Genomic DNA, 15,466 nt, shown 5'->3' with positions numbered 1-15,466 from the left:
AGGCACAGCAAAATAATGGGCATAGTTTCTCCAAACTAAAGGGGTGGCGTAAGCCACAAAACTATGGGCTAGGCTTATAAATGCCCTCGGGCAGATAGCCTAGTATGAACCTATGAACCTATGAACCTATATACTTCCATGCTGACAGATATTGGATCTCCATGGAGGAACACCAGAAACTAAGCCAATTATTAAATCAATCATTTTATATTCATACTGTGGCATCATCCTTGGTGAAGATAGAATGTAAGGCTTGTAGTATCTGTGAAACATATTCTGAGAGATCCATTATGTCTCCTTTTATATAGTCCAGTGAGATACATCTAAGGTCATTTATACCCACATGGACTGTGATAGAATTATATTGGTACCTGGGATGCAGTGGCTGAGTGTGTGTGTGTGTGTGTGTGTGTGTGTGTGTGTGTGTGTGTGTGTGTGTGTGTGTGTGTGTGTGTGTGTGTGTGTGTGCGTGATACTGCAGATTCTGGCTCCAGACAGACAACTAACAGTTATATCCTCTTTTTGTCAGCCTAGTGGGAGGGCATCTGTGTGTCACACAGTGGAGTACACAATGACAAGAGTATTATGTAAAGTATAAGCTTGCCTTATGGGCTTTGCATTTGGGGACCATTAGCTGTAGGCTTCTGTGAGATATTTGGTGTTGCTTTTGGTGTGTGTTTTAGTGATTACTGAGGGGCAGTGTTGCAGTTAAGTGGCTTTAGAGGTCTTTGAGATTTGAGATATTTTCTTTTAAGTACCTCAGCATAAGGCAACCTGTGTATATGGTGAGCAGTGTGTGCGTGAGGGAGGTAATGTGGGTATTCCTGACAACCTCATTTGTATGTGAGATTTTTGTCTCCAAGGAAGTTGAGTATTGGCATCTCTCTCACATACTATGTTATTTTTTTAGTTATTAACTCATTGTCTGAGAACATGAAACAATTGCTGCATTGCCTTAGGATGCCCAAATCTACCAAGCTAGCCACTGAGACATTTGGAGATTGTGTATCCATTTTGCCCAGTCTGTGATAAGGTAGACTGTTTAGGATTAAAGAGTAAGTTTTAACAGGGGTCTTCTAGTGTAGTTTCTGGGGTCAAGGACAAGATGTTATGCAGTGCTAGAATATGGTAGTGTTATTCAAGCTACTTTCTCTAAGCTTAATTCCACACAGTGCCATACCGTTTAACAGGGTTTGCACCTAATCCTATTTTTATAAATTTTACTGTCTAGACATTGGCTACTGCACAGAGTACTAAGTGCCGCTATGCAGTGGGAAGCTCTGTGCAAAATGTGCTTGATTTATAGCATAGAAAAAAATGTGGAAAACTGACTCATATACCCTATAGCCAATAAACAACCACACCTTTTGCTCCCAGGAGTACTTCCCAACTTAGAGACACCAAGTAAACACCTTCTGCCACAAGATGGATGATCCTGTAGTTTAAACAACAAACAACTAAGTCCCTGGCTAATTTGTCCTTCTGCTAGGCGATTTAGAGGCACACAGAACCCAAGAAAGCCAACAAAATGATTAAATGAGTATTTTGCCACAGAATTAAATAAATTCATAAAAAATACTCAACAGCAGTAGTGATCATTGTGTAAAGCAAGTACAAGTGCAGTATATCAAGAAAACTCCTTATCTTAGCTTGGATGCCTCTGAATGTAGTTGACACACTTGAAAAGCATTGCAGAGTTCTCTGTAGGTGAACAGAGTCCTGCAAACTTGCCTGATTTATAACAAAGAAAAAAGCTTGAAAATTGACTTATGTGCCCTCTAGCCAATAAACAACCAGACTTTGAGCTCCCTGGAGTGCTTTTCAGCTAAGAGAGACCAGATAAGCACCTTCAGTCACAGGATAGATGATCCTAGAATTTCCTATTGTAAAAGCACATCAAAAGCAATTCTCAAGTGCTGATTAAACAACAAATTATGAAACAACCAAGTCCCTGGCTAATTCACCCTTCTGCAAGGCAAGTTGGAGGCAAACAGACCTAGAAAAACCAACAAAAAGAGAAATAACAATTTTTTCACAAATTTAAGTAAATGCTTTAAAAATGCTCAAAATTAGTAGTGATCACTCTATATACAAATACAAGTGTTGTAAATCAAGAACATATTCTTATCTTAGCCTGGAAGGCTCTGGATGCAGTTGAAACAATTGAAAAGCTTTGCCAAGTTCTCTGTTTTTGAGTACTGCTATTGTATAACCTTGTTTTGTATTTTCTTCTGTACATTAGGTACTAGTTTAGACAGTTCTAAACATTCTGTATCCTTTGAGCAGACCTCTGAACTGTTCAAATTTTGGCAGAATGTTCATATTGTTGGTCTGTTCCTCATAAAGTATGTGGTTTTCTGGCAAACCACTGAGGATTGAAGCCACTAAATAATGACATACATTTGAGTTTCAGATTTTATATCTTTCAGAAACTGTACGAACACAAATCATATTAGTCTAACAACTTTCTAAGTTTATAAGAGCAATATTAACAATCTGTCCCTTTTTGGGACCTTTGCCCCTCCCCCATTATTTTAAGATTTGTTCAGATTTCTTCTGTTAAGAGGTTGAGAGATATGCCTTTGAGCCATAAAATTTCTAAAAAAAATGCTGAGAAAAAATTTACTTGTTTGAGTGCAGTGGGTATGTCTAGCTATTGTCTTGGATAGATACTGTGGTGCAGGAAGCAGAGATGTGGAATCCTAAGCTGTGATTACTGTGTTGAGTCCCAGACTCCCAGTCATTAAATGACAAGGTGTTTCATGTTTGTGAGAGATGATAACCAAAGGAAATCCTGATTCTGAGATGGCAGTATCATGGAGTATCATTTATTACAATCTAAAATCTAGCAGGAATATGGAAAACACTTTTGATCTTATGAGTGCAGTTGGTTTCAAGCAGGAAGAGACTGTATGATAGAGAAAAGCTATGAGCATAACAAGTAGATGTTTATGTTGCTGCAACAAAGAAGTGCAAGCAGGGAGACCAACTTACAATCAGGTTGTGATTATAATTAATAAACATGAGGTTCAAGTGTGAATCAGAGAGGGGACTAAAATGGACAGGTATATGTTGTGTGATGCGACTGTGGAGCATACCTCTTAACTGTCTCTATTTTGAAAGAACATTCCTACTTTCAGGCCTGATTTACCTCTATATATACTGTCCCTATTTTGGAGGCATGTGCCTATTTTCAGGCTTGAGTTACCCCTTCACACAATTTTATGAATCTCCCTCATCACATGTGACTTTCAAAGCTGTCTAGTGCACAGAAAACCACACTACATGACCAACGTACTAGTGGCAATAATAATTTAAAGAAATAAGACAAACATCTTACATCTGTCTTTTGCTGAAGCAAAAATAAATGATCTTGTGTGGAAGAATTTTGCAGTACAGTTCACTATAGTCTTCTGTTTTACATTGTCTTTTGTAACACTACAACCTGTAAGAGATGCACTTATCTAGCCAAACTGGAGGTAAAGCTCTCTCCAACCAAGACTGAACTTGACAGTCAAGAGGAGAAGGTAAACACTTGCACCACACCACACTCATCACATAGTCACACTAAACCTACACCACCAAAATCCACACATAGAAGCACAAAAACATTTGCGGAGGCTCTCAATAATAATCTGCTCAAGCAACAGAGACCTCCAAAGCAGAAATGCAAGCAAACTCCCCCCACTAACACAATCCAAATGACACATAGCCCACAGACTCAGTGTGCCACTCAACCACAGCTCATAAGGCAAAACAACGTACCCAACACACTAGTCATAGGTGACTCTATAGTCAGGCACACTGATGTCCCACTCACCAGGCTAAACAAGGAGAAGGTTACTGTCAGCTGCCTGTCGGGTGCCAGGATCTGCCACATAACCCACGCACTCAGGTCGCTCCACAACAAGTACAAATATGACTCTGTGATTGTCCATGTTGGTGTGAACGACCTGAGATGTACCTCCCTGGACTACATGAAAAGAGACATGGAAGAGCTCTCCAATCTTGTAGCCCAGGCAGGTATGACCCTAGCCCTGAGCAGCATCCTGCCATCATCCAGAATAATACCGCTGTACAAGGACAAAATGATTGACTTCAACAATTGGCTAAGCTTCTGGTGTCATTCTAAGGGGATCCAGTATCTGTCTGCCTGGGATGACATGGTCAACAGATCCCAATGCTTTGCCAGAGATGGCCTGCACCTGTCACCCCTGGGATTCCGGATACCGGCAAAGGCTCTTTCTGCCCCTATAGTGCCTTTTTTTAGGCAAGGATCAAATGACAAATTCACCACCGTAACAGGAACAGGCAAGCAAAAACTGAGGGTAATGCTACTCAATGCTAGAAGTCTAAATCTCAAAATGCACTCACTCGAGGCACTCCTTAAAATGGAGAACCTCGATATCTGTGCAGTGACTGAGACCTGGTTCAAGGCTCCAGAGAGCACCCCTGCATTACCAGGCTATAACTCATACCACACTTTTCGGCCATCTAACCTGGACCGGAACACCAAAAGCGGAGGTGTGTCCATATTATTAAGGATATCCACACCTTCAGACTAGTTGCTCAGCATAATGCATCCGAGGTTATCCAAGTCCAAATAACTTGGGGCAAAACTGCAATCCAAATTGTCGCTTGCTACAGATCCCCCACCATGTCCCAGGATTTCCACTCCTCTTTTCTTGATATATTGGAAAATATTAGGGTTCAACCAAACACCCTAATATTGGGCGGTTTCAACTACCCCACCATTAACTGGATCAACTTATCCACACCCCTACCAGGGGCAACAATATCCTAGACCTAGTCATTACTAGCATGAGTGACTGGTGTTCCACAGCTGAAGTCAACTCTTTGTTGGGCAGATCCGACCATAAGCTAATCACCCTAGATATCCACATTCCACCCCCACCCCCCATTAAGGAAACCATGGTACAAAATTTCTCCAAAACCAGCTTCATGCTTCTTAAGATAGAAGTGGTGAACTTCATGACACCCATGCAGCAGATGGACAATACAGTTACAACTGCTGAATCCTACACAAATGCAATCTATAAGCACTTACACGACTGCATGGATCGCGCTATCCCAAACAGAACCAAGACGCTATCCTCCAAAAAAAGGAAGCCAATCTGGTGGTCCCCTGCCATAAACAAACTCTACAACAGAAGGAAGAAACTGTTGCAAAAGAGAGTAAAATCCCATGATTAGAGGAGCTCCCTGGTCAGCCTCAGTAAGAAGCTGAGATCCCTTATAAGATCCTCCAAAGCTAGCTATGAAAACAAGATCACAAGCTAGCTATGAAAACAAGATCACCAGTGATTCTAAGGACAACAACTAGGCATTCTATAGCTATGTCAAGAATCTCAATGGCAACACCCAGATCTGCTCTGAGTTACAGCACAATGGCACAAAAATTACAGAACCAACTGATATTGCCAACATCCTGGCAGATAGGTTCAGTGCTAAGTTTACCCCACTCTCACTCCCTAAAGGGCCCATATCTATACAGGAAGAATGCAGAGTCCCTGTAATCACAACTACACAGGTAAAAGCAGCACTCTCTAAAGCCAAAAACACAGCATCCATGGGACCGGACAACATCCCAGGCTGTGTTTTACATGAACTTCAGAACGAACTGGCTCCCCACCTAAGCACCATGTTCAGTCATAGCCTCACGTCAGGCTTTCTGCCCACTGAATTGTGCACAGCAACAGTTATCCCACTCCACAAAGGGGGAGCCACCACTGATCCTGGGAACTATCTCCCTATTAGCCTGACGAGCCTGGTCTGCAAGGCCATGGAATGTATCATCATGGAATTTATAAACAAAGACATTGGTAACCTCCAAACTCTGGACCCCACCCTGTTTGGGTTTGTGAAAGGCCTGAACCAGGTTGACTTCTTTGAGGCAGTCACCAAAGCCATAGACGAGGGTAAGGTGGTTCAGACAGCCTATCTTGACCTCGCCAAGGCTTTTGACACCATCCCCTATTTTGGAATTATAGCTAAACTCACTAAACTAGGTATAAATCCCTATGTCACAAGATGGGTTGCCAAATGTCTCACTGCAGAACCCACACTGTAAAAGTTGCAGACTCCAAATTTCACTTCTAACCAGTGACAAGCGGGGCACCACAGGGTTCAGTCCTGGGACCTCTCCTGTTTGGCATCTACTTCTCTGAAGTACAGGCTAACACAGAAGGCCTCTGGCTAATGAAGTTCGCAGATGACTGCAAACTAGGAGCTATAGTTGAGTCCCCAAATAATGTGGACATCCTACAGACGGGCCTCACTGAGACAGATGCCTGGTGTCAGAGCCATGGCCTCAAACTCAATGCCAGAAAGTGCATTGTTATCCCCTTTGATAAAAACTCTGTACCCATGAACTACCACATAGGCAGCAGTCTTCTTAATGCCGAATGTGTGATAAGAGACCTTGGGATCCAGGTGGACAGTAGTCTCTCCTTTGATAATCACATTGCCACAGTAGTCAGGAAATCCTTCTGTGTGGCACACCTCAACACAAAAGGGTTCTCATCCAGGAAAAAAGAGGTCATTGTTCCCCTCTACTCGACACTCATTAGACCAATTATAGAGTACAATGCCTCTTTTGGAATGTACCTCACAAGACATCTGGAGCAGCTGGAAAGGCCACAGAAGTACCTTACAAAGAGGATTACTGGCCTCAAACAGATGCCCTACACTGACCATCTCAAAAGACTCCAGCTTTACTCTGTAGCATATCGCCTACTCGGAGGTGATCTCTGCCTAACATATAAAGCTATGTCAAACTCAGAGCTGTTGGACATGCTACACCTAAAGAAATCCCAATCCCTCCGAGCTACCTGGTCTAGGGACCTAAACCTTGTCACTACAATAAACAGGACATGTTGGAGGGATAGATTCCTGTCCCAAAGACTTCCCATACTCTGGAACAAACAACCCATCTATGTCAAGCAAAGTTCCTCATTAACACTCTTCAAGAAAAATCTTGATGAGTGGATGGGAAATAGGAAATACACCCCAGGGATCACTTCTGTGGCTCTGCTCGACAGGGGCACAAGAAATTAACTTTTTTGGGTTGGCGTAAGTATGCTCTGGAGTGGTTCAGAGTTAATGACATTTGTTCATTCATTTGGGGGTAGAGACTTGTACGGATGTTACTTATAAGCCATGGGAGCTTGCATATTTATTTATTTACATTTGTTAACTGGCTAAGTTCGATTGGGCAAGTAGCTCATTTTCAGAGGAGACCCAGGGAGAAAAGCTTCAGAACAGTAACAATTAGTTAAGAGTCTTAAGTAGTCATGAACACAAATATTAGCAAAAAATGCAATTAACAAGGTTACATAAGAGACAATTAGTTATGAAAAACACATAGTAATAATATAATACAAAGATATACAAAAAAAAATAGATTTTAAGCACTAACTGATTAAATGTGCTGAACAGAGGTACATGAGAAAGGGAGTTGGAAGTAATAGGAGAAAGAAGCTAACCAGGAGTAATACAGGGGCAGAGCCACTTGCTATTTTGATAATCTTTTAGGCTTTTTTTAAATGAGGACATGTTGGAATTGTTTTGGATGTACTGAGGAAGATCATTCCAGTCTTTAGCTATTTTATAGGAATAGAGGGAGTTGCCATGATAGTTGTGAGACTGGGTAACTTATTAGCATTAGTCTGTTTGAAGACCTAAAGGAATTGTAATTTAAGTTTGTTTGGACCAGACTTGAAAGTGCAGGGCAGTTACTGGAGTTGTGTATGACTTTGAGATGTAAGATAAGATTGTGGATTTGTTTTTCTAAGAAAAGTGATAAACTCTGGTTTCTGATGTAAATACATACAAATATTTCAAGCATGGGCATTAATACCTTTCTAGCTTCCCAATATACCAAAACACTTGTTCCCATAATAAGTATCCAGGCTGTTCTTAAAATATCTAAACTAGTGCTTGCTTTAATGTAACTTGGTAGTCGTTCCATGCATCAGGTACTCTGTCAGAGAACCAATAAGTACACTTCTCATTCCTATAGAATTTCCAATTTCCAAGTCTTTTGAGTTTCTAATACCATGACGGGAATGGACCCTATTCCTAAGTCAAAGTACGATTAAAATTCATGAAATTAGTGTTGTTTCAGTCTTTGATGTCAGCCAAAAGTGCTCTTCAGAGCACCCACAATATACCCAGTAATGACTCCTTCTCCAATTCATATGGAGTTACTTAGATTGGTAACATATCTAAATTCAGTTGTAGATTCTTTTCTATAAGACCCGTTGCTCCTACTACTATTGGAACTGTCTGAGTATCTTTTTTTCCACATTGCTCTCATTTCTACCTGCAGATCCTGATATTTTAAGACTTTGTGTCTCTCTGTACACAAGACACTGTAGTCACTGAGTGTGGCGATTTCAATGATCAATGCTACTCTTGTCTTCTTTTCTTGAGCCACTATATCTGGTTTTCTAGCATCTATCTTTTGAACTGTTGGTAATGAGTGGTCCCATGTGATATAAACTTCATCGTTTTCTATGATGCTTTGTGGCTCATGTTTCCAGTGTTTTTCAGGGGTCTATTACGTTATTGAATACTCATGTATTCAAAAACGTAATAGTTGACCCCTAAATGTCGAAACCGTCAAACATCGAACAACTAAAAAAAATACAAAAACTCACCCAAGCAAACCATTTAAATGCTGTAAGCCCCCCCTGCACCCCCCACACCCCCGCTACTTAAATATACCAACTCTGAGATCGCCATACAGTGCAGACAATGGAAAACTTCCATTTCCTCACTGTACGGAGATCTCCATTGAAATGTTTGATGTTTGACGTTTTCCTGCTTTAAAGGTTGCTTTAGCACATTTATCAAGACCAAATGACATTCTTATATCATCTGAAAAAGTTTTGATGACTTGCAGTTGTGTTTTCAGTTCCTCATCTGATGAGCTATAAAGTTTTAAATCAACAAAGAGAAGATGAGAAGTCTTTACACTTTGTTGTTTTCTAGGAGCCAAATTATAGCCAAGGCCTAAGCTGTTAAGTAGACAGCTTAATGGGTTAAGGGCAAGGCAGAACAGCAGTGGTGACAGAGAGTCACCCTCGAATATCCCCCTTTGAATTTTTATCCTTGGGATAATAATTTGTTCTTTATTATGGCTTAATTGCAAAGTGGTCTGCCACTGTTTCATGGTCACTGTAATGTAGCTGATCAGTGTAGTGCGTATCTTACACATTTTTGGCACTCTTTTATCCATGAATGTGGGATACTATTAAATGCTTTTTTGTACTCAATCCATGCCATACTTAAGATTCTTCCCCTTTTTACAGTTCTCCACTATGACTTTATTTAACAACAAATGATCCTTTGCTCCATATGACTTTTTACCCTTTTGTTCTACTGCCATAATTGAGTTTTCTTCTAAATGACTATAAACTCTGTCAGTATCAATTCCTGTGTGCAGTTTATACTCGGTTTATACATAGGTTGTCTGATGATTCTCTAGTACTTTTTGATAACCCCAAACATTCCCAGAGGTAGTTGTCTCTAAATGCCCTATATACCGGAATAAGATCTCCTCTTAGATATCTGTAAGAGACACTGTACAAGTTCAGATATTTTAGTCTTTTATAATAACTTAATTTTTCACATCCATGGATACCCTTGGCATATTTCCATTGTAGTCTTTCCAGTTTATTCATGCTTGTTTTTTATAAGGTTTCCATATTGTTAATTCCATACTCAAGTTTGGGTCTAATGTAACTAACAAACAATGACTTCATTATTTTTGATTTCCTAGACTTTATAAATCTTTTTATACAACTTATAGTTCTATAACTATCATTAACCAATTAGTTGATATGATTAGAAAAACTCATAGCTGAATCTACTCATATACCTAGGTCCTTAAATGAGTCTACAGTTTCAATCACTGTGTGCTGTATTAAAGGTTCACTATTAGAAGACCAAAAACGCATTCTTTCAAATGCGTCTTGGTCGAACTCAAAAGCTTGAAACAGCAAAATATTGAAGCAGCTTTTAAGCAAATTCTTTCCCTGGGAAAGAATTTGCTTGGCAGCTTCATTACTTTACCATTTTTGGCACTGTAGTGCGGTCTCGAAGTTGGTATATTTAAGTAGGGGGAGTGTGGGGGAAGCCCCCCCACTTAATGTGATGTTTAAAGTGTTTTTTTTTGTTGTTGTTGGAACAGTGATTTTTTTCTCTAGAAAAAAGATCGCTGTTCTGACAGTTCGGAATTGTAAGCTTTCACTTACATAGGGTCGATTAACCACCGTTCACTTTTTTATGTGTTCGGTGATCTAATATAGACCCGTATTAAATATTCACCTTTCAATTTATGCCTACCAAATCTCAAATGCTTAGTTTTTGATGTATTTATCAGCATATTATTTTCCTGTGCCCAAATGGTCAATTCAGTCAAGTTATTTTGCAGACATGCCTTATCTGTAACGCATGTAATCAGTTTATCCAATTTCAGGTCGTCTGCATATAGACTGTAGAACACCTCAGATAAAAAAAAGTTAAACACTACTAAAAACTCCTGATGTCCACCATGGCAGTAAAACTTAATAGTAAAATCAAAACTTTAATGAAAAGAATATGACATAAAATAAGCAGTCCTCAGTCTTCCAATCGGAACTATTAAGTTTTACTGCCGTGGTGGACATCAGGAGTTTTTAGTAGTGTTTGCCTTTTCTCTTTCTCATTGGTGTCCTTCACAGTGTAAGAAAGTTTTTTACTCACCCCACCAGATAAAAAAGATAGGTCTGAGAGATACAATCTAAACAAGTAAGGGCCTAGGACAGAGCCCTGTGGGACACCCTGACTGTAACCAAGGTATAGATATAGATTAAGGTATTTCCTCAGTGTTAGATGGAAAATTGTAATGAAAAACATTCTAAACATTTTAAAAAGAAAAAGTGAAAAAAACCCAGAAAAACTAGTAGTCGTAAAACTTTGTTGATGAGCTGAGACAATAATTTCAAAAATCACAAAACCCAGGTTAGTGTTGCAAAGCAACAAGCCTTTATTCATCACAGACAAGTGATCCTCAGTAGCAAAAAAAAAATAGAAATACTTTACAATGTTAAACATATCAGCTTTTATGCACTTAGAAGTAGATGTGGACTAAAGCAATAAAGCCTTCATCAGGTCTGCGACAAGAACTAAAATCATATACATAGGTAGATAAGTAAAAAGAGCTAACTAGATAGATACAAGAAAAAACACACTATAAATATATATGTGTAATAATATCTAATAAGCATCCATCCATATGTATTAGTCTGCATAAAAACTGTTATTTACAGATCAGAAAAAAAGTGCTTTGCAGTTGAGAGAAAAAAACATCTGTCATTACAGTTTTCATGTTTACAGCCCACAAACAATGTTTATACAATGAAAACCAGTAGAAAAACCACACAAAAATACAGAAAACACTGGATGAAGTAAACTAGTAATGTATAAAAGTGTGCAGGTGTGTGCTTGAGCATGCATCAGAATGCTAAATGGGGGGAATTATACCAGAACTTTGTGGTAATAGCAGCATGAAAAAATGTGTTTTGAATCTACCATTTAAATCTCTGGTGTGATGCAAGAGTATAGTAAATCTAATCAAGTCAGAATTGAGGCTAAAGTAACTAAACATATATATATATATATATATATATATATATATATATATATATATATATATATATATATTTATGCACATTCTACACATAATTTTTTATTATTTTATACTAAGTTTGGTACCTTTAGTACATAAAAATATTATCTCTCAAATTCCCTAAAATAACCTTTACAGATTGTGTAGCAGCTTACATAAATTCAACATACTCTTAATAGAGCAATACTAGTTAAGTCCTGGTTTTCTGAATGCATTTAATTTCAGCCACCAGCATAATTCTTTTTTCTCCAAAACACCAGTGATGTCCCCTTCAAGCTCATCCATCTCCATACAGTCCAGAATGATAAATTTAAAACCAGAATGGCTGGGGTGTTGTAATAAGTGTTCGGATAAGGTGTCCCCCTGACATTTACGTCTGATGTCAGAAAGATGACCTGAAATCCTCCTTTTCAGTTTATTCATAGTCTTGCACACATGAAATGTAGGGCAGTCATTACACATGCCCCTATATACAACTTTTTCAGTATTACAGTTACCACCTGTTGAAGATGTCACCATCTTTAAAAGATAGGGGCACTCAGTTCAGTCGCACTCCATCAAGTACTCACAGAAAGTACAGTTAGGTGGCCCACAGATTTTAGTGCTCATGTCATCCTGATGTTCCTTAATTTTCTTTCCCACATAGCTATGTATGCTTCTGCTCTTTTTATATACAAACGTAGGGTGATCTCCTAAAACCCTTACAAGCTGCTGGTTGTCAGTAAGGATGGCCCAGTTTGTATTGAAATCATAGGTGTTAGAATGCAACTGTCCTTACTTTTCTCTTCTTTTGGGTTAGGGTGGACTCATTTGCATAATTCTACCAAAAGGCCTATTCCACATAAAGTCATTGCTAGTTTTAGAGTCTCTAATGCGATCCTGGATCATATCTAACATAGGTTCATAGGTGTGTACTAGGCTAATGGCCCTGGAGCCTTTACAAACCTAGCCCGTAGGATTACCCTGCCATCATGCCACCCGACCTTAGTTCCCAGTGCCTCTGTCAAGTAAAGTCGAGTAAAGCCACTGGAGTGAAAAGAAAATAGAGACATGACTGCTAAATCATATACAAAAGCACATACACGAGTGCATGGACCATGCCATCCCCAACAGAACCAAGACGCTATCCTCCAAAAAAAAGCCAATCTGATGGTCCCCTGCAATAAACAAACTTTACAACAGAAGGAAGAAACTGTTGCAAAAAAGAGTAAAATCCCATGATTGCAGGAACTCCCTGGTCAGCCTTAGCAAGAAGCTGACATCCCTCACAAAATCCTACAAAGCTAGTTACGAAAATAAAATTGTTATGGATTCTAAAGACAACCATAAAGCTTTCTACAGCTATGTCTAGAATCTCAATAGCAACACTCAGATCTGCTCAGAACTACAGCATGATGGCACTACATTTACCAAACCAACTGATATTGTCAGCATCCTGGCAGACAGGTTCAGTGCAAACTTTACCCCCCCCCCTCACCCCCCAAAGGGCCCATTTCCATACTGGAAGACTGCAAAGCCCCTGTAATCACGGATGCACAGGTAAAGACCGCACTCTCCAAAGCCAAGAACACAGCATCCATGGGACGGTACAACATCCCAGGCTGCGTTCTGCATGAACTACAGAACGAACTGGCACCCCACCTAAGTACCATGTTCAACCATAGCCTCACTTCAGGCTTGGTGCCTATGGAATGGCACACAATGACGGTTATCCTACTCCACAAAAGGGGTGCCACCACTGACCCCGGGAATTACTGCCCCATTAGCCTGATGAGCCTGGTCTGCAACGCCATGGAATGCATCATCCTGGAGCTTATAAACAAAGACATAGGTAACCTCCAAACCCTGGACCCCACTCAGTTTGGGTTTGTAAAAGGTAGCTCATGCCTCCCAAACCTGATTGACTTCTTTGAAACAGTCACAAGAACCGTAGATGAAGGTAAGGTGGCGCACACAGCCTATCTTGACCTTGCCAAGGCTTCTTACACCATCCCCCATGTTTGTATTATAGATAAACTCACTGGACTAGGCATAAATCCATATGTCACAAGTTGGGTGGCCAACTGGCTCACTGACAGAACCCACACAGTGAAAGAAGCCAACTCCAAATCCAACTTCAGACCAGTGACAAGTAGAGTACCACAGGGTTCGGTCCTGGGTCCTCTCCTGTTTGGGATCTACTTCTCTGAAGTCCAGGCTAGTACAGCTGGTCTCTGGCTAATGAAATTCGCAGATGACTGCAAACTAGGAGCCATAATAGATTCACCTAAGGATGTGGACATTCTACAAAGTGGCCTCACTGAGACTGATGCTTGGTGTCAAAGTCATTGCCTAAAGCTCAATGCAAAGAAGTGCATTGTCATCTTCTTTGGAAAAAATACCATACCCATGAACTACCACATAGGCGGTAGCCTACTAAACACTGAAAGTGTGATAGGGGACTTTGGGACACAGGTGGACAGTAGTCTCTCCTTTGATAATCAAGTCACCACAGTAGTTAGGAAATCCTTCTGCATGGTACACCTCATCACAAAGGGGTTCTCCTCCAGAAAAAGAGTCATCATTCCTCTCTACTCATCCCTCATCAGACCCATTGTAGAGTACAATTCCCCATTTGGCATGTACCTCACAAGACATCTGCAGCAATGAGAAAGGCCACAGAAATACCTCACTAGGAGGATTAACGGCCTCAAACAGATGCCATACGCAGACTGTCTCAAAAAACTCCAGCTCTACTCCGTTGCATATCGCCTATTCAGAGGTGACCTCTGCCTAACATACAAAGCCGTGTCTAACCCAGATCTGATGGACATGCTACACTTAAAGAAATCCCAATATCTCTGAGCCACACATTCCAGGGACCTAAACCTTGTCACCATAATAAACAGAACATGCTGGAGGGATAGATTCCTGTCCCAGAGACTTCCCATGCTCTGGAACAGGCTACCCATTCATGTCAAGCAGATCTCCTCATTAGCTGTCTTTAAGAGAAATCTTGACAATTGGATGGGAAACAGGAAATTCACCCCGGGGATCACTGCTGTGGTGCTGCTCGACAGGGGCACAGGAAAATAATTTTCTTGGATGGTGAAAGCCAGGGAACCTCATTTGGCTAGGCTTATATAGGCTCAAGGGCTGATAGCCTAATACATACCTATGAACCTATTTGATTCCTATAGCCATAAACGAAGTTCCTTTTCAGAGTACTGCAGTGAACTACCTTTAATTTCTCTACAAAATGTCTAAAATTTCTCTAAATATTAAATGATTGTTATATACCCTGTATCAATTCTGTCTAATTTGTTATAATTATTGAAATTGCATATGTTTTTGTTTTATTTTTGAAGATTGTAAAATTATTTTTCTTAAAATATTTTGTAATAATTTGGAGCTTTTCTCCCTGGGCCTCTGCTGAAAATGGGCATCCACCCAGTCGGACTTTCCTGGTAATCAAATGTCAATAAATAAATAAACAAATAAAAACACATATGAACTTAGGTAATGACTTTCACTTGAACTTCAGTCAAGGAAGTTCCCTGAAATGTTCACATTCTTGCTTTTCTAACATAGACCAGGATAACAACTTTCTTTTGAACATCAGTCAAGGAAGTTTCTTATAGGTTCATAGGTGTGTATTAGGCTAATGGCCCTGGAGCCTTTCCAAGCCTAACCCATAGGATTACCAAGGCATCGTGCCACCTGAAATTAGTTCCCAGTGCCTCTGTTGAGTAGAGCCACTGGAGTGATCCCTGGGGTGAATTTTCTGTTTCC

This window comes from Protopterus annectens, chromosome 3.part0, assembly GCF_019279795.1.
Source record: "Protopterus annectens isolate FY-2018-M chromosome 3.part0, PAN1.0, whole genome shotgun sequence".
NCBI classification, from domain to species: Eukaryota; Metazoa; Chordata; order Ceratodontiformes; family Protopteridae; genus Protopterus; species Protopterus annectens.
The sequence above is the reverse complement of the archived record's forward strand: the minus strand, read 5'-3'. Positions refer to the sequence as shown.